The following is a 24,742-nucleotide window of genomic DNA, read 5'->3' as shown; positions in this document are numbered from 1 at the left end:
AAGACAAGCAAAAAAACTACTAGACTTAATAAATGAATTCATCATTTATGAATTAACATTCAGAAATTGATGGTATTTTTATACACCAATAATGAGCTCTCACAAAGAGAAACTAAAAAAAGAAATCCCCTTTATCATTGCAACAAAAATATAAGATACCTTGGAAAAAACTTAACCAAGGAGGTAAAAGACCTGTATTTCTGAAACTACAGGACATTGAAAAAAGAAATAGAGGAAGATACAAACAAATGGAAGAATATACCATGTTTATGGTTTGGAAGAATTAATATCATTAAAATGTTCATACTACCCAAAGCAATCTATAGATTCAATGCAATCCGCATTGAAATGCCAATGGCATATTTCACAGACCTAGAACAAGCACTCTGAAAATTTATATGGAACCAAAAAAGTCCCTGAATAGTTGTAGCAATCTTGAGAAAGAAGAACAAAGTAGGAGGGATCACAGTACGGGATATAAAAATATACTACAATGCCATTGTAATCAAAACAGCCTGGTTCTGGCACAAGAACAGGCATATAGATCAACGGAACAAAACAGAGATCTTAGAAATTGACCAAGTCATGCTCAATTAATATTTGACAAAGCATTGTAGGCAAGAGCATTAATGGAGTAAAGACAGTTTCTTCAATAAATGGTGTTGGGGAAATTGGACAGGTACATGCAAAAAAAAAAAAAAAATGAAATTAGACCACCAACTTACACAATACAACTTACACAAGAAAAAAACTCAAAATGCATCAAAGACTTGAATGTTAAGTCATGAAACCATAAAAGTCCTAGAAGAAACCATAGGCAGAAGAATCTCAGACATATATCATAGAAATATGTTTGCTGATACATCTCCTAGGGCAAGGGAAACAAAGAAAAACATAAGCAAATAGGACTATATTAAAATAAAAAGCTTTTATACAACAAAAGAAACCACCAACAAAATGAAAAGGGATCCCACTATATGGGAGAACATAGCCAATTATACACTGAGTTGCCAGATCATTATGTTCTCTGAATGCATAATAATCTGGCCACTCAGTATATATAGAGAGAGGCCCAGTGCATGAATTCATGCATGAGTGGGGTCCAGCCAGCCTGGCCACGGGGAGGGGACATGATCAGTTGGCCGGCCTGCCTGCTGGTCAAACTCCTGGTCGAGGGGACAATTTGCATATTAGCCTTTTATTATATAGGGTTATATAGGATATACACTGAGTGGCCAGATTATTATGAGTTCAGAGATCATAATAATCTGGCCACTCAGTGTACATCAGATAAGGGGTTAATTTCCACAATATATAAGGAACTAATACAATTTAACAAAGGGAAGACAAACAATCTAATAAAAAATGGGCAAAGGACCTAAATAGACACTTCTCTAAAGATGGCCAAGACACAATATGAGAAAATGCTCAAAGTTACTAAATATCAGAGAGATGCAAATTAAAACCACAATGAGATATCACCTCACACCTGCCAGAAAGGCTAACATCAACAAATCAAATGACAAGTTTGTGGAGAAAAGGGAACCCTAGTACACTGTTGGTAGAAATGCAGACTAATGCAGCCACTATAGAAAACAGTATGGAGTTTCCTGAAAAAAAAAATAAATAAATAAAAATGAAACTGCCATTTGACCCAGTAATCCCACTTCTAGGAATATATCCTAAGAATCCTGAAATACTAATCAGAAAGAATATATGCACCCCTAAGTTCAAAGTGTCACTATTTACTATAGCTAAGATCTGAAAACAGCCCAAGTGCCCATCAGTAGATGAGTAGATCAAAAAGCTGCAGTACATTTATACAATGGAATACTATGCAGCTGTAAAAAAAGAGGATCTCTTACCCTTTGAGACAGCATGGAAGGACTTGGAGAATATTATGCTAAATGAAATAAACCAGTCAAAGAAAGACAAGTATCACATGATCTCACTTACATGTGGAATCTAATCAACAAAATAAACTGGAACAAAATAGATCCAGAGACACGAAAGCATAGAACAGACTGGAAAATCTCAAAGGGAAAGGGGTAGAGGTAGGTGGGAAGAGATTAACCAAAGAATTATATGCATAACCTATGGACACAGACAATAGTATAGTGAAGGCCTACGGGGGGGGGGGCAGAGGAGGGGGACAAAGTGTTATGGAGGGGGTCACTGCGATTAAAAAACGGGGAATCTGTAATTCTCTCAACGATGAAGATAAATTTTTTAAAAAGAATAAACTCAAAATGGGTTAAAGACTTCAATATTAGACTTGAAACCATAAAAATCCTAGAAGAAAACATAGGCAGTAAAATCTCAGGACATTTCTGATACCAATATTTTTCAGATATATCCCCTCAGGCAAGGGAAACAAAAGAAAAAATAAACAAATCAGACTACATCAAACTAAAAAGATTTTTCACAGCAAATTATCAACAAAATTAAAAGACAACCCACTCAATGAGAGAACATATTCGCCAATAATGCATCTGATAAGGGTTTAATATCCAAAATTTTTAAAGAACTTATACAACTCAACACCAAAACAAACAAATAATCCAATTAAAAATGGACAGAGGACCTAAATAAACACTTCTCCAAAGAGGACATATAAGTAGCCAATAGACATAAGAAGAGACACCAAGAGATATGACTTCGCTCTTTCAGAATGGCTATCATCAATAAATCAACAAACAAGTGTTGGTCAGGGTGTCTGTACTGCTGCACACTCCACCCTTCACGGCCACCACAGCGGCAACAGCTGTGGCCCTTAGCCAACCTGTCGAGGTTAGTGACTCTGCAGTCATAGCAGAAGTTGAAGTTGGTGGGGGCAGGGGGAGAGATGGTGGTGCTCAGGGATGGGCATTTTCTTCAGCTCCAACAAGCGCAGCTTGGTCTCCATGGTCAGCAGCTGCTCCAAGTCCAGCCGTGTCTGCTCACTGCCCATGGTGCTCAGTCCATCTGTCCACGGGTAGAACTCCTGTTTGGAGGGGGCGATGAAGTTGAGGCACACCTCCTCCTCCCTGTGGTCATAGCTGGGGCCTGTTTCTTTGTCTACCCATTTTGACTGCCACTTTGTGATTTTTCTTTGTGTTATATAGATCTTCTATGACTCCAGTCTTTGTGGGGTGGCCTTATATAGTAGTTGTCCTGTGGGACTTAGTGGTGCAATCTCCTGTAAGGAGATGAGTGTAGCTTTCACCTACTTCATCACCATCTTGAAATCCACAGTAAAAAGTTAAACATTTTATTAATTAACTAGTGGCCCGATGCATGAAATTTGTACACATTAAAAGGGAATTAATTAAAGGAAATACTTTAATGTTGCTATTTGCCCTTTCTCTATAATAGAAGTGTCAGAGATGAAAGAAAATTATTAAAATGTATATGAAAATCTCCCTCCTGTCATAGCCTGGGGTGCACCATGGAACCCAGAGTCAAATCCCCGCCCACCTGCACATGCATCGAAATCGCGCGAGACCCAGACCGGGCCAGCCCCACCCCAGTCAAGCCCCGCTGGGCAGGGGGTGTAGCCTCATGTCTCCCGGCCCAGTGCCAGGTGGGGGGCGCCACCTCAGGTCCCTGGCCCGGCCTCAGGGCCCCTGGCCCCAGCGCAAGGGTGCGAGGGTGTGACAACCATTTGCATACTAGCTCTTTATTAAATAGGACTAATTAATTTTAAAATATGTTATTAAATTTATTGGGGTAACATTGTTTAATATAATTATACACTTAATATAATTTCCAGTGTACAATTCTACAATACATCATCTGTATATGGCACTGTGTGTTCACCGCCCAAAGTTGTCTCCTTTATTTGTCCCCCTTTATTCTAACTCTCAGTTTTATCTGTTTGCTGGCAAAATAACAACAACCCCTGTATTTTTGTATAATCACATTTATGCATGTATTTTAATTATATTAAAACACTTTTAGTTATAAAAGAATGCTGTGAGCCTCCACTCCCTCCTAACAAGTATAAAGCTGAACAAATTGAAAATAAACTATCCTTCTGAAAATGTCAGGGAGGTAAATTCACAGGGTAAACTGCTGCCACCAAAACTGGAGAAAGTGACAAGTGGATACAGAAAATCACAAATGACAGGAGCAGAACCCATGAGCAGACACCTCCAAATTACTGGTACCTTGGGACAAAAACGAAATTGTACTTGATGAATTGCTGGAGGCTCCGTGTGAACAACTCTGAGTTAAAAACTCCCCAGCAGAACCCAGCAATGGCACTGAAGTGGGCTACACTTTTGTGAGTTTTACTTCCAGGACCTCCACTAAGTCCTCACAGTGAATAGTGAAGAAAAATACCCTGGTGTTTCCAGCTGGAGGGGAAGAGGAACCATTGGAAACAGGCCAGAGCATTCTGAACAGCAATCCCTTTAGAAATCATTTTAATGATCAAATAAAAATATATCTTTCAAGAGTTTAACTCATTCTGGCACAGTGTAAATGCTTAATAAATTCTTATAGGTAAAGAAACAGATGTCCAGAAAACAAATTACTTTGTCCATGATCAACACATTCTTGTGCATTATGGAAAGTAAACTGAGTTCTAAATGTTCCTCGCTGTAAAGTAAGCCAAGTATTTTCAGCTTACAATATCACTGGTGTTTTCTCTTATATACATTTATCAGCAGTAAAGGGTAGGCAGAGTAGAAGGGTACATGGAAAGAGAGAAAGCAGGAAGAAATATTTGAAACAACAGAACACATATCCATCACACAGAAGATATACTCCCTGATGCCTGTTGAATACTGGGCTGCAGACTTGATCAAGAAAACCTGACACAACACTCTCTAACCTTTGATTGATTTGTTGCCCTGGATGGGGTCCACATCTCTCAACAGGGTTATAAATGCTGTATTCTTTACAGCTACTTCTCGTTTTACTGAAAATGGAAAATTTTTTTCTTTTGTCCTGATACAGCCCTGTTTACTGGGATCACATTTTTTCTTCTACTACTACACCAACTATGTACAAAATTTTCTCTTTATTCTCAATACTGAATGTAAGGCAGTTGGTAAGAGGGGAAATGAAGATAGTTAGTTTTTCCCCCCATTATTCAGTGGGTGAGACTTTATATGTGAAATGGGAACTGAAAGTTTACTTGCCAATATCTCATCTATTGTGTGAACATCAGTTCCTCAAGACTTTTATCTCTGCCACCTTCAAGAGCAGCAAGCTCTTTCCTGGCAGATCTTAACATGGGAATTAGAAATATGGGAATGTGGTTAATTATGGTGCCTGTTGAGGAGGAATGAGAGTAGTAGCAATGAGCTTTAGAGAATCATCTAAATAGGTTGATTGAGACACATCCAGTTTATATATGTAATCTCATGGAATAAGTAACTTAACCCATGGAATAAGTAACATAAATTTTATTATACTGAATAGGAAACTACATGAGTGGATTAAAGAAATTGTGTGACCTAGCAGGTGAATGGCAATGATGCAGCTTTAATCTAAGTATATCTGATTCAAACATCAAGTCATTTAGTCAGAATTTAGTAGTTCTCCACCAAATGATTTTGCATTAAATTGTTTTCATATCCAATATTCTATCGGCTCTCACGAGTCCTGAGCTCCCTTGAAGAGCTTTGTGGCTCTGAGAAGAGGCTCATACAGAATTGGCATCCATCAACACCGGTGGCTACTGGAGAAGGACTCAGAGAGGAGCATTATTGAAAAGAACTCATTTTTTCATCTCTCCACAGGGGGGTAGTATTTCAAAAGGCAAAATTCTTCCCCAAGTCAAAGGGAAGTTTTGGGGTGGAGGAAGGGGAGGATGAAGGGGGAATGATTTGATTGACTGCCACACAGAGGCCTCTGGCTTTTTACTCAGATCAAAGTGGGTGGCAAGTGTTGCTCTAGCCCAGGGGAGCCACTTTCCAGGGGGGATCTTTCAAGACCTGCTAAAGTCAGTGAAGAGGCCTCCAGGTGATAGGAAGAAAAGATGTTCCTGAAATTCTCAGTGTTGATCCTTTGGATTCACCTGGCATGTGAGTTTGAGAAGTTCCCAATTTAAATTAACGGGAAAGCCTAAGGAGATGGAAAATCCTGGAGGGCAGCTTATTTTATGGTAAAAAGTGAAAGAAAGAACTAAAGAAGGAAGGAAGAAGGGAGAGAGGGAGAGAAGGAAAAGGGAGGAAGGAAGAAGGAACATCATTACAGGTTGGGAATAGTCCCTAACTCCCTTACCCAGTGCCTTCTGCTTTGTTTCTAAACAGGGGAGAGCACCCAGCAGCTGGAGCAGAATCCTCGGTCTCTAAGCATCCAGGAGGGAGAAAATTGCACTGTGTCCTGCAGCTCCTCAAGCGTTTTCCCCACCTTCCAATGGTACAGACAGGAGCCTGGGGAAGGGCCTGTCCTCTTGATGACATTAAATAAGGGCGGAGAAAAGAAGGTGCAGAAAAGACTAACATTTCAGTTTGGCGAAGAAAGAAAGGACAGCTCCTTGCTCATCACTGCAGCCCAACCTGGGGATGCAGGCGTCTACATCTGCGCGGGGGCACAGTGCTGACGGGGCACCTGCTGCCTGCACCCAAACCCTGCAGCTGGCCCCAGTCACACTGCTGTCACATTCCTCCAGCTCTTCCTCATATACTTCTTGGCATGAACAATGATAAAGACCTCAGCCCTTTATGGAACCACTTCTGCTACCTTTCCAGAACATTCCAACATGCACTGGAGAATGAGTCCTCTATTGTTAGACAAACTTCCTGGAATGTACCTCACTATTTGAACCAGTAAAAATGTGGATCTATAGCTCCCCATGGTAGGCAGTGGAGGGACAAATGGAAGATATGGAGGGACAAATGGAAGATATCAGACAGATTGCATCATAGATCTGATTGGTCATTCTGTTTTCCTAAAGATCATAACCAGGAATGGTTAGTACAAGGGCACAGAAATGAATCATTTTGCAGCTTTTTATGCTAGTATCCTGGAGTTGATGAAAACTGGTACATCCCTAGTCTATTAAACTGGAGTAAAAGGCAGAAGTATAGTAAAAAAATAATTAGAGATACAGAGAACAAACTGATTGTTTTCAGAGGGGAGGAGGAATGGGGGATGGGATAAAAAATCAAAGGGGAATAAGAGGTACAAATGTTCAGTTACAGAATAAATAAGTCATGGGGATATAATTATTGTACAGCATGGGGAATATAGTCAATAATATCATGATAACTTTTTCTGTTGTTGTAACCCTCAACAATACCTGAGGATATTTTTTCCATTGTTTTTCAGAGATAGTCGAAGGGGAGGGGGAGAGAAATATCAATGTGAGAGAGGCACATCTACTAGTTGCCTCCCACAAGTGCCCCAACCGGGACAGGGAGCAAACCCATGATGCAGGCATATGCTCTTAACCAGAATCAAACCCTTGACCCTTCAGCATGCAGGGCAATGTTCTAACCACTTAACGACACCAGCCAGGGCTATTATAATTTTGTATGGTGACAGACATGTGGTTACTAGATATATCATGGTGATCACATCATAAGGTATATAAATGTAGAATTACTATCTTGTATACCTAAAAGTAATACAATGTTATATGTCAACTCTACTTTAATAAAAAATCCTACATAATAAAATGGTAATATGTAAATTACCATCACTCCGCTACGCCCACGATTGGGCCAGCAGGAGGCGCAGGGGGCGGGACTCAGGGTGGCCCGGGTAGCTGATTGGGCCAGCAGGACGCTGAGCTCGCGGCGCCACTGGCGCTGCGAGCTCAGCGTCTGTACCATGGCTGCCGGAGGTTTTCAGAAGGCCTGGGGCACCAGCGGACAGCCAGCCGGACAGGTCCCCCGCGATCAAAGGCCAAAGCGGGGGACCTGGCCGCCTGTCTGCTCCGGCGCAAGGCCTTTCGAAAGCCTCCGCAGCGCCGGAGGCTTTCGGAAGGCCTGGGGCGCCGGCGGACAGCCGGACAGGTCCCCCGCGATCAAAGGCCAAAGCGGGGGACCTGGCCGCCTGTCTGCTCTGGTGCAAGGCCTTTCGAAAGCCTCCGCAGCGCCGGAGGCTTTCGGAAGGCCTGGGGCACCGGCGGACAGCCCGCTGGTGCACCAGGTGCATGATTAAATCATGCACTGGGCCTCTAGTTTTAAAATAATTAGAATAAAGTTGCTCTTTTGTAACAAAAAATGCCCAAAGTGTACTCCAATAACAATCCACTGTGATTCCAAAGCAATAGCCCTAGTTGGTGGTTCTGAAACTGCTTATAATCGCATAGGATTTGCTTGGAAATTAGAGTTTGAATGGCAGGTAGCAATACCTTCACATTTTCAAGGCTGAAGAAGATAGAAGTTGATAGTTCCCTCCACCTGGCAAGCCCTCCACTGGCCCATTTTTATACTTGAATTCTTATTTGTTCTCTAAAGCAAGATGATATAATACAAAGCACATGGGATTTGGAGTCACAATAACCCAGGTTCAAATTCTGTTTTTGCAATTTTCTAGCTCCGTATCCTTGGGCAATCTACCCTATATAATAAAAGGATAATATGCAAATAGACTGAGTGGCAGAACAACCGAACAACCAATCAAAGTGTAATATGCTAATGATATGCAAAGGCTGCTCAACCACTGGCTATGACATGCACAGACCACCAGGGAGTCCCCACAGCCTGGCCTGTGCCTTCTCGCAATCTGGGACCACTCCAGCGATGTCGGAGAGCTGGTTTCAGCCCAATCCCATAGACCACTCCCCTTGGGAGGGGACAGATGCAGGGCTCATGGTTGGCGAGCACTGTTATGGCAGCGCGAGCCTTTCCTGATTGGGACTGATTGGGCACAAGCCCGTGGCAGGCATAGTGGGGCCAGGATGAGCGGGAGCGGCAGGTAGGAGCTGCAGGTGGCATTGGACTGTGAGTTTCAGCCCAATCCCTGCAGGCCACCTAGAGGACCCCACCAGTGCACGAATTCATGCACTGGGCCTTTAGTATATATCTATACTAATAAAAGGATAATATGCTAATTTGACCAGACATCTTCCGAGCATCATTCTGGATGTCCTTCCTGATGAAGCGGAGGCCGGAGGGAAACCAGCCCAGGTCCCAGATGCCTGCAGGCAGCGCAGAAGGAGCCAACCTGGGTCCTGGGTGCCTGCCGGCAGTGGGAGGAGAAAAGCCTGGGACCCAGGTGCTGGAGGGAAGTCAGTGCCGGCAGCTGGGGGAAGGAAGGCCTACTCTTTTTTAAATTTTATTTTATATTTTTAATTTTATATTTTAAAATATATTTTATTGATTTTTTACAGAGAGGAAGGGAGAGGGATAGAGAGTTAGAAACATCGATCAGCTGCTTCCTGCACACCCCCAATAGGGGATGTGCCCACAACTAAGGTACATGCCCTTGACCGGAATCAAACCTGGGACCCGTCAGCCCACAGGCCAACACTCTATCCACTGAGCCAAACCGGTTAGGGCGGAAGGCCTACTCTTGCACGAATTTTCATGCATCAGGCCTCTAGTATAAGGATAATATGCTAAGTGTCCGTCCAGGTAATGACTTCATGTAGCAACACCTGGCTTCCTCTCCCTAGTGATGACGAGCCTCCTTGCAATTTCTTCAGTCCAGGAACACGACTTGCTTTAAGCCAGGTGGAAACATTTTACACTTTAACCAAATGTCTTTGAAGCATTTTCCCATGCCTCATCTCATTTGATCCTCACAGAAGTCCTGGAGTAGGTAGATAGGAGACTCGGTGGAATCCTATTTTCTTTTCATTAGCCAGAAAATGGAGATTTAGAAAGCTTAGAAACTTTCCCCAACTGAATAGAAGTAAGAAATGGTTGACCTTGAAAGTGGCTTCTGGTTTTCTCACTGCACAGAATATAGTCAAACATTGCTACAGTTAAATATTTTACCCTTTGTTCTCCCTGCATGATCTACAATAATAATCTGCTTCTTGTTGATATTTACTGCTGTGTTTCTGACAATTACCTGAAAGAGAAGTTGGGGTGCTTCACTGGGATGGAAAAAGTTTAGCTAAATTAAAAAGCAGATCTAATGAATCAAGTTTATTCTATATCTATAAAGGGCTATGTTGACTCACACATGCATGATACTTAATAAAGTTCTCACTGGTGCCAATTGCACAGTATGTTTCAATCTGTCATTGTTGATTGTGAATTTGGTTGACACTTCTGTTATAGAAAAAGGGCGAATAGTGATATTAAAATATTTCTTCTAATTAATTTTCTTTTAATGTGCACCGGGCCACTGGTTAGTTATATTCATCTAAGATTCTTAAATACATGTCAATAAGAACCCCTATCTGGTTAACTTGATACCAATTAAATGAGATATAATACACAAAATTATATGAAGTCTCAGGTATAGCATACATACTCAGTAAATGCCTCTGCTAATAATATTAACAATGCCTCTAAATAAATGTGACCCCTATAATGAAATTTTTACTCACTCCTCAAGGAGGAATGAGTTAATTTCTACCTAATATTCTGAACCCCCACCTTGATAGTCAGGAAGGCAGACTCTGAGAGTTGCCAACCTAATCACCATTCCCTTCTTCTTCCATATCAACAGAGCTCTCAACTTTTATTTGGACAACAGTATCCCCAGAGTTTTTTGAAAGCCCACACATTTCACATCCTTTCTTACAATTAGGTGTTGCAGATAGCACAGTGCTGACCAATGAGACATAATCATAAACCTGCTAGGAATTTCCTGTAATGTTTTTTCTTTCCTGGCACAGGCACCACATTATCCTGTCTCTATTTCCAACTTTTTTCTTCCCAATACACGGAAGTGATAACTTTACCATAAAGGAAAGCACAAGCATAAGCCCTCCCCAATCCCATTCCAAGTCAAATCCCTCCCCCAAATTTATTTTTGCATGAAAAAAATTAATAAATCATTATTTGGTTGAGTTTTTGTTATTTGCAGCTAAATACAATCATAACTGCAGTAGGAATAACATAAAATGGCTTTGCGTTTTACTGTGCCATGTCTAACTGCAGGAAAAAAGATATGAACAAAGTGCTGTCTTTATGCAAAGAAGGACCTACATTTCCATTGATCATATGTATTCTTGAAATATCAATTTTCCTGTAATTATTTATTAATAAAAAACTTTCATTTTCCATTCAGAGAGGCCTCATCTCTAAACTTTCAGCAATTTCTTAAACTCATGGAAGACTGTGGAATGCAGGTTTTTATCCTAAGTCTTTTAACCATAGACAATATCAATTTCCATGCAAATAATTAATAACTGTGGTCTAACTTTTTTTTTCATTTTTAGATTTCAAAAGGAGTTTATTTTTTCTTGTAGTTTAACCTCATATTTCTCCAGTAACCCACTCCAAAAGCATCCCCTGGAAATTTTAGCACATGGAACACCTTCATTTTAAAGATTATAAGGGCAAGTATAAATTAAAAATAATAAAAAATAAATTTTAATTCTCCCCAGTATAAAAAGGAAAGGACACTTTTCCTCTCCCTTAGAGTATTTATGTTGGAAAACTTGTGGTTGTGAATTCTTTCTTTGTCCCTTTGAGATGTGTGTAAATCTTTTTAAAAGGTAAAGAAGCTTCTTTCCAGTTTTACAATCCAGGAGATTTTTCTCAAGCACCTAGAAGCCATCTCTTTGAAATGTAATCAAGGTTATATCCAAGTTTCTCTGGGTTGTAGGAATCTAAATTCTCCTGGCACCTTGCAAACTTGCCTCCTGTCATAAAGATATGAGGAATGTTGCCATTGGATAAAGGCAGTTAGGACACACAGGTATCGACCCCAATTACCGGGTAGATTGAGAAGAACTATAACAAATGGTGCTGTCCAGGCCTCTTATTTGAGGACTGATTGTAAGTTTATCTTGATGTAATGTATATACTGGGTTGCGTCTTTTTGGCTATGTAAAGGAGTAAAATTTTTCTCTCTTTGCAATCTTTTTAACAGTTCATCTGTGAGGCACATTACATTCTAGTTTAATGCTTATTCAAGAATAATTTTGTTTTTCTTTTTTCCTTTTCTTTCTTTGTGGAGAGGTGTTCTGATTGGCAGGAGATTTTGTTTTTATTTCCCCAGGAGATCACCCAGTGTCTTTCCATAATCACTGTCCTTACACATCTCTGTCACTGAAAGTGGCATGACACTGGGAAACGAGCGAGAGTTTCTTATGACTCTGACACTTACTGGGGGTCTAACTTTGGGCATTATATATTAACTCTGTGAGCATCATTTTTCTTATAAGTACCTTGGAAATAAGTAAAGTACTTATTTCACAGCATCACTGTGAGGAATAGCAATGTTTTGTGAATTGCCTAGCTCAATGGATTGAAAAATAAAAAGCTTGAAAATAGGAAACACAGCTTTGATAAGGTATACTTAAACCTTCATTTGTATCATGTGTTTTCTGCACAGGGAATATGGAAATAACATGTTTTCTGCTTTGAAGGAACTCATTCTCATTGCGATGGAGGGCTGTCTACTCGTTCCCATAGCTGTCATTCTCCAGGGCCCATAACTTGAAGAATCCTCTGGCCTACAATCTCCATTCAGAGTAATAATATCTCAGAGCTACTTGGAGCATCCATGCTCCTGAAGCATTCTAAAATGAATGAAAACACACTGTTGGTGCCAAGGCCACACTCTGAAACCCTGGGCAGTTGCATTGCTGTATATCAAGTGTTGTCAGCACTAGGTGTTAGTTCACCAGACATCACTATAACCTGAAAAAAATTTCTTTAGACTTTCAGGATTAATTGCTGGATAAAGAACAAAAATCTCTGAAACAGGAAGAAGGCTAATGATTTAGGCCAGGACAGAGGAGGGGGAGCAAGAGAATATGTGAGCCAGAACATTGTTAATAAACACACGATCCTGATTTCTAATAACCAATTCTCTTTCCTTATCTCCAAGGGTCAAAATGAAACCTGAGATTAAAACAAAACAGTTTGTTTTATATTTCTGTAATTTTGCAGTTTCATGAAATCATATTTCTTAGTATTAGGAACTAATATGAGCTTTTATTTATTCATCCAGAAATTCTTTCCAATCTCTGATTGTTGTTGTTCTCTAAATCATGCTAATCTATACTAATAAAAGGGTAATATGCTAATTAGTCTGGACATCTTCCTGAGGACCTTCTGGACATCCTTCCTGATAAAACTGGGCCCAGGTAAAGCCTCCCACCCCACGGTCCCAGGCACCAGCGGCTGCAGCTGCAGCCCAGGAGAGGGAGAAGCCACCTGCCCCGTGGTCCCAGGTACCTGCAACCGACCAGAAGGAGGGAAGCCTGAGTCCCAGGTGCCTGTGGCCAGCCGGAGGAGGGAATCCTGGGTCCCAGGTGTTGGGCCAAGGCAGAGGCGGTTAGGGGTTATCAGGCCAGCAGGGGAGCAGTTAGGGACAATCAGGCCAGCGGGGAAGCAGTTAGGGGCAATCAGGCAGGCAGGTAGAGGTGGTTAGGGGTAATCAGGCAGGCAGAGGTGGTTAGGGGCAATCAGGCAGGCAGCCAGGCGAGCGGTTGGGAGCTAGTGGTCCCGGATTGCGAGAGGTATGTCCGACTGCCGGTTTAGGACCAATCCCTGTGGGACCGGCAGTTGAACATCCCCAGAGGGGTCCCAGAATGGAGAAGGTGCAGGCCGGGCTGAAGGAACCCCCCCCCCCGTGCATGAATTTCATGCACCGGGCCTCTAGTACCTCATATAAGATCAAAAACTCAAGGATAAGAAAACTGAAAGCAAAGAAAAAGGCAAATAAAGAAAAAGTAAACTACATATGAGAAGAAGAGGGTGGATAAATAATGGTTAAAAGAAAATGGCAAGGGTTGTTTGAACTGAAAATCATTGTCTATATGAGTTTCTTAACTGCAGCATTAAAAACTGGGGCTGGGTAATCCCTCTGGGCGGGGGAGGGGGGAGAGCTTTCCTGTGTATCATAAGATATTTAACAACATCCCTGGCTTCTACTCACTGGATGCCAGTAGATCCCCTATTTTCCCCAGTGTTACAACCAAAATTGTCTCCAGGCTCTGCCAAATGTCCCCTAAGGGACAAAACCTTCTATTCTTCCGTTTGAAAACTGATTTGTCTATATGTTAAGTTGATATATGTTAAGTTGATATATATATCCTAAAAGTTTCTACTCTATTGATTTAACCTATAGACCACTTAAGATTAATTTTCTTGGTCATTTTCATATATATCTTTCATATTTATATATATGAAAAGGACTGAGGAAAGAAATACATTTTTCTACTATTGTGTACTATTATGACATAGCTCTTATTTCTATAGTGTTCATATTTCCTGGACTGTTATTATTTCATTTGACTTTAATAAATTCAACAAAAATGATAAGTGGAATGTAAAAATGGAAATTGCTTATATATGTCTTATTTATATAAATGTATTATATATATAATGCATGTATAATATATACTTGTATTACATAAGTATGTATAAATATATTTATTGCATATTATTGTCCCAGGTTTTAGCTTGGTCAATATATCTTACCTATGGTTCTTCATAGATATATATATATACATTCTTCATTTCCTCTCTAAGCTAGTATGTAGAAGGTGAACTAAGCCACAGGAAGGTGGAGCTGACCACTACAAAGCTGAGCAACAAAGCTTAGGAGTGGCTGCTGCTGAATCTACCTCATGAAATTGATGATCCCGAGGAACAAAATTAGCTCCAAAATTCAAGATATCATCCACAATAATATTTAAAGGGACTTGACATCAAGGAGTATCCCTATAGAAAAAGTGTAATGAATCATGAAGGTACAAATGGGAGTCTTGCTGAGCTTCTTGTGGATACAGATCTGCTGTGAGTTAAGAACATCCCAGAGGGATCCTGCAAGAATATCACAAGTGAATTTGGAAAGAAGCAAGGAAGGAAAGGAAGGTGGAGAAAGAAAGAGAACACAAGTCTCCTGGACTGTGTCCTTTCCATGAGGACGGAAATTAGAGAAAATTTTCTTATACTTGGAAACAGATACAGTCATTTTGCAATGACCCTCACCTGTGCTATTTCTTTCTATCAGGGTAAGATCTCAGATGAAGGTGAAGCAGAGTTCTGGGATCCTGATCCTCCAACAAAGGAGAAATTTCTCTCTGACATGCACTTTTTTCTATCCCCAAACCAATGTGCAGTGGTTCCAACAAAATCCTGGAGGACTCCTCATATCATAGCTTTTGAAATACACCAAAAAAGAAGACTAAAATCCATAGTCAATATCAAGGAACATTATAGCCACCTCTACATCAGGGACCCTCAGCCTGGGGACTCAGCCACTTACTTCCATGCTATGCAGGCACAGCCCATTCCAGACACCTGCAGCCTGTACCCAAAACTATAGCTGAGGACAAAATCCAACCCCCAGAGTGGGAACAGGGGCCCAATGTGATTAGAATTGCATTCCTATTGCCTTGCATCTCCTGATTCTTGCAGAAAGCATTTCTAAATGAGCTACAACTTAACACCACAGTGTAAGCACATATGTGTCTCATCTGGGGAATCTCTGTGGGGATAGTGTTACTGGATAAAATCTAGAGATTGATCAACTCTTCCAGATCTGGTTTTATCTTTCTGGAAAAGAGTGAACAGCCAACTCAATGTAAAGCAGTCTTCAATCCCTTCATCTCTAAGAGCAAGAAACTACCAATCTTACCTATACTTTCTTTTCTGCACCTTTATAGCTTATACCAGTACAGACAGAAACCTGGGAAAAGCTCCATTCTTTTTCTAGTATAGGTAAATGTGGAAGAAAAAAAGGAGAAAGAAAAGGCCACCATTAGGATGAATTATGGAAAGAACTTTCTTTATACCAGACCAGAGACTCAGCCACCGACCTCTGTATTATGGAGGCAGGGTGCTTTCCCGGCACCTGAAGCCTGAACCCAGACCTGTGGCTGCAGTCCCCAAGCCTAACAAACAGGCAGAGATGTCTGCTTGTTTTACTCACTTATAATGTCGTGGTGAGACATGCGCACTTGATAAATCAAAACGATGTCTCAAAAAACCGGAAATGCTAATGGATAATCAATATACTAACTATTCCTGCCCCAAACAAAACCATTCTTAACATCTTAATCCCCCAGTCAGGTAGTCAGTGAGTCAGCAATTCCACCTAGAGGATCCCTCAAACCCATCATAAGGCTCTGTGTTAAAATGGATATTTTCACCCTGAATGTTATTTTCTTCTTACCCTATATTATGCTCATGTATGAAGGGAAATCAAACCTTAAAGTGTCAAAGAAAGAACAATCCTCCACTTACTATTTTATCCCAACTTCTTACAGTGCACTTGATTGTTCATTTTGTTTACACTCAAATGTATGCATTTATATTATTCCCCTCTTTGTTATGTTTAGAAAGACCATTGGAAAAAAGCTCACCTCCAGTCATGGGTATGCTATACCATCATGAGCAAGCCATGCTCTTTGCTCCTCATCTCAGAATCCTCATCTATGTGAGGACAATATTTTCCATCCACCTTTACTCACAAGTTTCATACACTCAATCATGTAACAAATGTTTAGCCTATTAGATACTGGATAGGGAGCTTTGAATAATAAATAAAGAGTTCCTTCACTTGTTGAATGTATAGTCTAGTACGGAACACTTTCTTTTAAGTCATACAGTTTTTGCAAAGTAAGAGAAGAACTAAATTGGGAGAGCAAAGGCTGTTATGAAATCAAATAGATGTCAGTCAGGGATAGCTTCCTGGAATATGTGATGTCCCAGCTTGAAACCTAGCAAGTTAATATGAGTTATTTAGGCTGAAGGACAAAAAGGGTAGAGAACTAATACATATATATGTAATATATGTAATATAAAGCACATATATATGTAATATAAAACATGGACAACTTATCACTTGTCCTGGACTTGATAACTACCCAGAATGCTTCATTATTACTCAAATAAAAAGTAGAACTATTTCTTCCCATATAAAATATGTACCAGAAATCAATTATTTTATTCTGTGTTCTGTATCTTTGCTCAAATAAATTCCAAAAAGTTAAATTGAGGCTTAATCTTAATTGTAACCATTAGTTACCCAATCATTAATTAGCATTGAAAGCAAAATAGATTCTTCTTGTATCTTCCATTGGATTAAACTCTGGGGACAAATACTAGATATGAAACAAGAATGAAGGCAAGAAAATAGTTGCCTTTGGGGCATTTTTTTGTTGTTGTTACCTTTAAAGATTATGGTCTCATGATGTCTATAGACTTCACAGGATTATGCAATTTTTTTCTCATTTGAGAATATAGACACACTAAATTATTCATTTAGGTCCTGGGAGAGATCATCTAGTTCAGAAGGTGATCTATTACAGAGGACACTCTATTACAGAGGATACATTTTGTTGTGCTGAAGATAGAGTACACTGCATTACAGTAGCGTAGGTAGGCCCTCCATGAGCTCTGTGGTGACTCCATGTTTTTAAGAGAGGTGTCCAGATTTATATCAGATTTAATTACCTTGAGGCATTTATCTAACAAAAGGAAATATGGACTCCACGGAAGACCACATTAGAATGCAATTACATTGAAAGTAAGCTCCCTGTGTTCTATATTTGTAACCACTGTATAAAATATAACATCAAATCCTATGTGTCTCCCCCCAACACCAATTCTTATTAATATTCTAAAATAAAGTGTCTGTTTAAGTAAGCCAGTTGAGAAACTGTCAATCATTTGCCTTTGCATGATTCTCTATATTTTCAGTTATCATTTTCTACTTGCAATAAAGAAATACTTATTTGAATTATGTGATCTCTGAAAACCTGCATTTTCTTAAAGTCTCTTATTTTAATTTAACTTGAGGAAGGAATTACGAACTGATCTTTAGGAAATTCAGAAATACATTTTCAGAAAATTGCTACATGTGCACTAAAGGGGGCAGTGCTTCCTTTCAAAAAGAAAAATAACTTTCACTTAAAACAGGGCTGTTCATATGTGAAATAGAAGGCTCTCTGGAAGGATCTGAAGGAAGTGTAGGAAGTTGAAGTCAGATTGATAGTTGCCTGGGCAGGAGAGAAGACAACCAGTCTACCCAGGAGAGATGGACAAGCTCCTAGCGGCGTTATTATTGATTTTGTGTCTTCAGCCAGACTGTGAGTTTGGGGTGGGAGGTTTGAATATAGTAGAGAAACTCCAGGGAATACTGCAAGGCTGAGAGATGAGGTAGTTGGGGAGTTTTGTTTTGTTTTGTTTTCTGGCCTATGTTGGTTTTCTGTGGGAACTTTAAGAATAAAATTTAAAATCTATTACTCTTTCCAAACAGGGGTGAATAGTCAACAGGAGAATGGTGACCAGCAACAGGTTAAGCAAAATTCTCCATCCCTAAGTGTGCAAGAAGGAGGAATTTCTATTTTGAACTGTGACTACAATAATAATATGTTTAAATATTTTGCATGGTACAAAAAATACCCCACTAGAGGTCCTGCATTCCTAATATCAATACCTTCAGTTGTGGATAAAAAAGAAGATGGAAGGTTCACAGTCCTCCTCAATGTAAGTGCCAAACACCTCTCTCTGCACATCGTGGCCTTGCAGCCTGGAGACTCGGCCTTGTACCTATGCGCAGCAAGTACACAGTGCTCTCCAGACACCTGCAGCCTGTTCTCAAACCTGCAGCTGTGACCAAGCTAACCCCCACTTTGGGGTCTCTGACTGGGAAGAACACAGAATTGGTCCATTTACACATGGCAGTAAGAGAAGGTGTGCTTTGAATTAGTGAGCAAGCTGAGCTGTAAGGAAAAATGATACATGGCAAGTCCTACAAATGAGTTAAGAATGTTCTCTGTGCCTCAGGTTGTCCAAGAGTCTAACCATTCTCATTGTTCACTTTCAGAGAGAGGTTCCTGGTGGAGCCAAGGTGCCAATAGCTGGTGATGCCTTGTTCCCGCTAGCCCCTGGAATGAGGACAGCCCATTTCCCCTCTATCTCAGAGGAAAATATATATTTAGGATAAGGATACCAGGATTCTAATCCAAGTTCTCTCAGTGAATGTTTGTGTGCCTTCGAGTACCAGCAATCATGGGCTTTATTTTTCATGTGTAAAATGAACAAAATAATCCCTGGTTATTATTTCTGGATAACTGCACCTACATGCTTTTATTTGTGTGTGTGTTTTCACTTGTAAATTACTTCTAGTTGTTGCTTCAGTAAATCATTTACTGTATACTCTCTTCCCAGGAAGACACTGAACTCTTTGACCCACTCACTGTCCATCAGTAAGGGGTGTTGCCCTGTGGATCATAATAATAAACACAGGCACGTCATCGAGTTTGTCAGCTGCAAAGATCTTGTTCTTGGTAAACATCCTGATTCTCAGCTGACATGTATGTGGCACTAAGCATTTAGAATGAAGCTCAAAGTTGAGAGTGAAAAATAGGCAACATCATTGTAGGACCACAAGAACTTGGATGATGTGGGAAATAGCCCAAATACTGATTAATTCAGGGATGTCTGGTAGGTTGGCAGTTTCTAGCTTCAAACATAAGTGAGCTATGTTACCTACTTGAGATTCCCATTTTATACAAAGGAGTGGTAATGTAATGAGCGTGTTAACTAATAAAAAATGTTTTGATATTTTATATTATAACTTCCACTATCAATTTGTATTCCCTTTGGAAATTCTATTAATCAGTCAGATTTCTTCATTCATGAAATACAGGTTAGAACTAGGTGAAATCTATTTCCTTGTAGTCCAATGGCTATATGATTTCAATATACTGAACACTGGTTTTATGCTTTTTGTTTTATTATTTTATGAATTTTTTTTTTTTACAGAGAGAGGAAAGGAGAAGATAGAAACATTGTTGGGAGAGGAACATCCATCAACTGCCTCTGCACACCCCCTACTGGGGATTGAGCCCACAACCCAGGCATGTGCCCTGACTGGGAATCAAACCATGACCTCCTGGTTCATGACTTGATGCTCAACTACCAGGCCACACTAACTGGGCTTTTCAATTATGTGGTGAATAGAAGGAAATTAGTCAACCTGAATTTCTATGGAAACATTTTTTTTTTCATGCCAGAATTGTTCTTAGTACCTTACATTTAGAATTTCAAGCTGAAAAGAAAAGATTCCCAATTAGCAGGGGAAAAAAAAGATAAATAGGATGACACTGCTTGTGTACATAATGTTTGCATAGTTTAGTGTCTCTCTGTGTGTATGTATTGTATAATATATGTGAAGGAACTTTCTAAAATTATTTTTCACCTAAAAGCTAATGGTATTCCTGAAACATCTTCTTACAAAAAAAAAAAAACACAAATCATGTAGCCTTCCAAAGTGGTCCCTGAGTATGGAAACTACATATATTTCACAGGAGACTGTTTTAGTAGTCATTTCATTTTGGTTGGGCTCAGAAATCCCAAATCTCTGGAAGTATGAGACATCCAATCATGGAGTCAACACAGAGCTCATTGCCTACATGTGCTACCATAATGCAATGTGTTCTTATCTTCTTGAAGCCACACCATGGGATGCTTAATTAAACACCCATATCTCCTGTTGTATGTCTTAGCCATTGTTGCAATAATGTGTTAGCCATTGTTGCAGTTATTTCAAAACTCAAAGGCTTAAAACATTGAATAATTTAACTTACAATTGTGTGAATTGACTATTTAGACTGGGCTCAGCTAAACAGTATTTCTGGGTTTGGCCGAGCTCACTGTCATGTCTGAAGAGCAACTGTCTATTGGCTGGCTATCCTTTATTTAGGATAACTAAAACTCCAGCAGCCGAGGTCAGGCGTACTCTTGTGGCAATCAAGGAGAAGCAAGAGTAAGAGTTGAAATAAGAAAGCATCTTATCAACCTCTGCTTCCATCATACCTTGCAATAGCAAATTGGCCAAAGTAAGTGTCAGTTTCCTACCATATTATATCACAATATATTACACATGTTATGTGTGTATATATATGTATATATGTATTATATATGTAATTTATATATACACACACATATACACACAATATATGTATATCCTACAATAACAGGGGCTGACTAAGAAAAATAATATAACATGGCATGTTATATATTTTATTATATAACACTAGAGGCCTGGTGAATGAAATTTGTGCACTGGGGGGGTCCCTCAGCCAGGCCTGCCCCCTCTCACAGTCTGGGAGCCCTCAGGGGATGTCCTACTAACAGCTTAGGCCCGCTCCCCCTAGGGAGCGGGCTTAAGCCTCAATCAGGCCTCCCTCTGCGAGAGCCAACGGGGCTAATCAGAGGAAGGTGCCACCCCCATCACCCCACAGCTGCTGCCACTGCCAGCTGCCGCAGCCAACAAGGTATTTTCGTCAACACGGACTCCAGTCCCTTCACCACAAAAAAATGGCAACTTTCTTTAGGCATTTTCAAGATGTCTCTTTTATAGGATATGACATTTCTTTCTTTCTTTCTTTCTTTTTATCTTCACATGAGGATATTTTCCCATTGATTTTTAGAGAGCATGGAAGAGAGAGAGAAAGACAGAGAGAAACATCAATGGGAGAGGCACACTTCAATTGGTTGCCTCCTGCATGAGCCCTGACCTGGGCCCCAGCCAGGGAGAAGCCTGCAACCTAAGTACATGCCCTTGATCAGAATCAAACCCGGCCCCTGTGCAGGTTTGTGTCTCCACTCCAGCCCCAGCAGCCCAGCACCACCGCCACGTGGCTGGGGCTGTGGGCCGGCCTCCCTGCGTGTTGTTCTCTCTGGCTCCAGGGCTGCCTTGTCTGTTGTTCTCTCAGGCTCTGGGCCTGCACCAGGCCCCTCCTCCTGAGCTGGCCATGACCATTACAGTGTCCTGGCCTAATTTGCATATTACCTCTTTATACACACACACACACACACACACACACACACACACACACACACAGTTTATTATCTACATGTGTATTTTATATATTTATTATACTAAATAAAATAAATTTAATTTTAAAATTACTTTTTATGTATTTTTCAACCTTTTTCTATTTCTTCTACCCATGCCCAGTCTCTTGCAAGTACTTTTTTATTCTGTTTCTCTGAGTTCAACTCTTTTTAAAGATTCCACATATAAATGATACCATGAAGTTCATTTCAATTTTAAAAAAGATGAACTATGAATGAATAATCAGTCTAGTTATTATACATCCCTGTTCGTAACAAAACTATTTCAAACATCATAATTCAACAAATTAAAGAGATTTCCTTACCCTCAGATAGATTTTAAATGATTTATAAATTATTCCAGTTATAAAGTTCTGTTACAAGAGACATTTTCACTCTGATTGCCATTATATTTACCCAATTGTGTGTCTGTGTATGAAGGGAAGCCATAGTATGGAAATACAGCCATGCCTTCTCTGCATTCCTAAAGCTACACAAAAGTCATGCCAGAAAAGGGACTGCTACATACCTCCTCTTTCTTGTTGTTTTTGATCAAGCTCTTCATACTGCAACACTCACATTTCATTCATTCCTACAGTTATCAATCCATATCCTTTTCTTATTTGATATATTTGGAAGGCAGCCTTGGAAAGCAGCTACTTTCTACAACTGACCTACCATCTATATCAAGACTTCAGGTGTAAGGCAATAATTTCCAGCCAACATTTTCTCATGTTTTATTCATTCAATCAGCCAACAATTATTTATGGAGTAACTGCTAAGTTCTACATAAATGTTACATGCCAGAGGAAAAAGGGCTATGAGAAAATGTATAGTATATGCTCTCATTGTATTTATAGTCTAGTAAGTTATATAGGTAGATGATTAGAAAAAGTAAAGTGAGACAAGGACAACATTTAGGAAAGCAAAGGGTGAGATGAAGGCATACAGAGTCCCACTCCAGTCCCAGCCTTAGTAGTGAGTAAGAGACATCTGGAGTCTGTGATGCCTAAGCTGAAACCTGAAGGTTTGGTAGTAGTTAATTGGGTTGAAAGATAGAAGCAATAGGGGAAGGGATGTTAGGAGTACAAACATATACAAGGCAATAGAGATGATAGTGAATTTCAGGACTGAAAGTCAAAGTTTATACACACACACACACACACACACACACACACACACACACACACTAGTGGCCCGGTACAAGGATTTGTGCACATTAAAAGGAAATTAATTAGAAGAAATATTTTAATATCGCTATTCCCATTTTGTCTATAATAGAAGTGTCAACCAAATTCACCATCAACAATGACAGATCGAAACACACATGTGTGATTGGCACCAGTGAGAGCTTTATATGTATCATGCATGCGGGAGTCAACTTAGCATTTTATGTATATAGAATAAACTCGCTTAATTAGGCCTGCTTTCTAATTTAGCTAAACTTTTTCCAGCCCAGTGAAGCAACCCAACTTCTCTTTCAGGTAATTGTCAGCAACACAGCAGTACATATCAACATGAAGCAGATTATTATTGTAGATCATGCAGGGAGAAAAAAGGGTGAAATATTTAACTGCAGCAGTGTTTGACTATATTCTGTGCAGTGAGAAAACTGGAAGTCATTTTCAAGATCCACCATTTCTTATTTCTTTTCAGTCAGGTCAAGTTTCTAAATCTCCATTTTCCGGCTGATGGAAAGAAAGTAGGATTCCACTGAGTCTCCTATCTACCTACTGCAGGACTTCTGTGAGGATCAAATGAGATGAGGCACAGGAAAATGCTTCACAGACACTTGGTTAAAGTGTGAAATGTGTCTATCTGGCTATAAAGCAAGTTGTGTTCCTGGGCTGAAGAAACTGCAAGGAGGCTAATCATCTCTAGGGAGAGGAAGCCAGGCGTTGCTATGTGACGTCATTACCCAGTGCCCACAGCCACCTTTTCCAGGCTGGGCTGGGCTGTGGGCCACATTTTGCACCATGGGGTATTGGCAGCATTGGCTGTGATTTGGTGGGCTGTCGCTCTCGGGTGGTGGCCGGGCCTGTGTCCCACTTGGGGGAGCTGAGGATTGCTTTGTCGGTGCCAGGTCTGTGGTGCCGTTTCTCTGTAAATGGCCAGTGCGCATCACGGCAGCTCCTGCATTGAGCATCTGCCCCCTGGTGGTCAGTGAACATCATAGCGACAGGTCAGATGGGCAGAGGGCCACTTAGCATATTAGCCTTTTATATATATAGATATTTCTCAAACCAATAATGCAACATAGCCATGATATCAATTTTACAAATGAACTATAATAATTTTTGTGAAGTTACAAATGTGTTTTCTCTTTACTTGAGATTCTTCTAATAATTTTTTTATTTGACACCCAATATGTGACTTGGGCTCAAATACAGGAGATGCAACTATAAGCAAACAGACATTGTGCCTGCACTCAGGAAACATGTAATACTGTGGATATATAACAAAATATTATAATCAAAGCTATCACAAGAGAAAAGTGAACTATGACCATCTAATAGAGACATCTAAATTGAAAACAGAATAAAAGGGAAGGCCACCTAAAAAGGTGATATCTAAGTTAAGAATCATAATAGAGTTAGTGAAAAATAGAGTCAGGAAAAATATTATAGGAAAACAGAAACAGAATGCACAAAGGTATAGTCAAGATTTAGTGTAAGGGAATGACATTAAACTAATTCAAAATGGTTGGAGCATACAACTCAAAATGGGCAACAGAAAACACGAAACTAGAACAATATACAGACTTCACTTTGTAAAAATAATAAAGATGCTTATACATTATCTTGAAGGCACTGATGTACACTGAAAGTGATCTGAAGAAGTAAATGGTATAATAAAATGTTACTATTTTC

The sequence above is a fragment of the Cnephaeus nilssonii genome (genome assembly GCF_951640355.1).
Source record: "Cnephaeus nilssonii genome assembly, chromosome: 4".
Taxonomy (NCBI): domain Eukaryota; kingdom Metazoa; phylum Chordata; class Mammalia; order Chiroptera; family Vespertilionidae; genus Cnephaeus; species Cnephaeus nilssonii.
Note: the sequence above shows the minus strand (reverse complement) of the source record.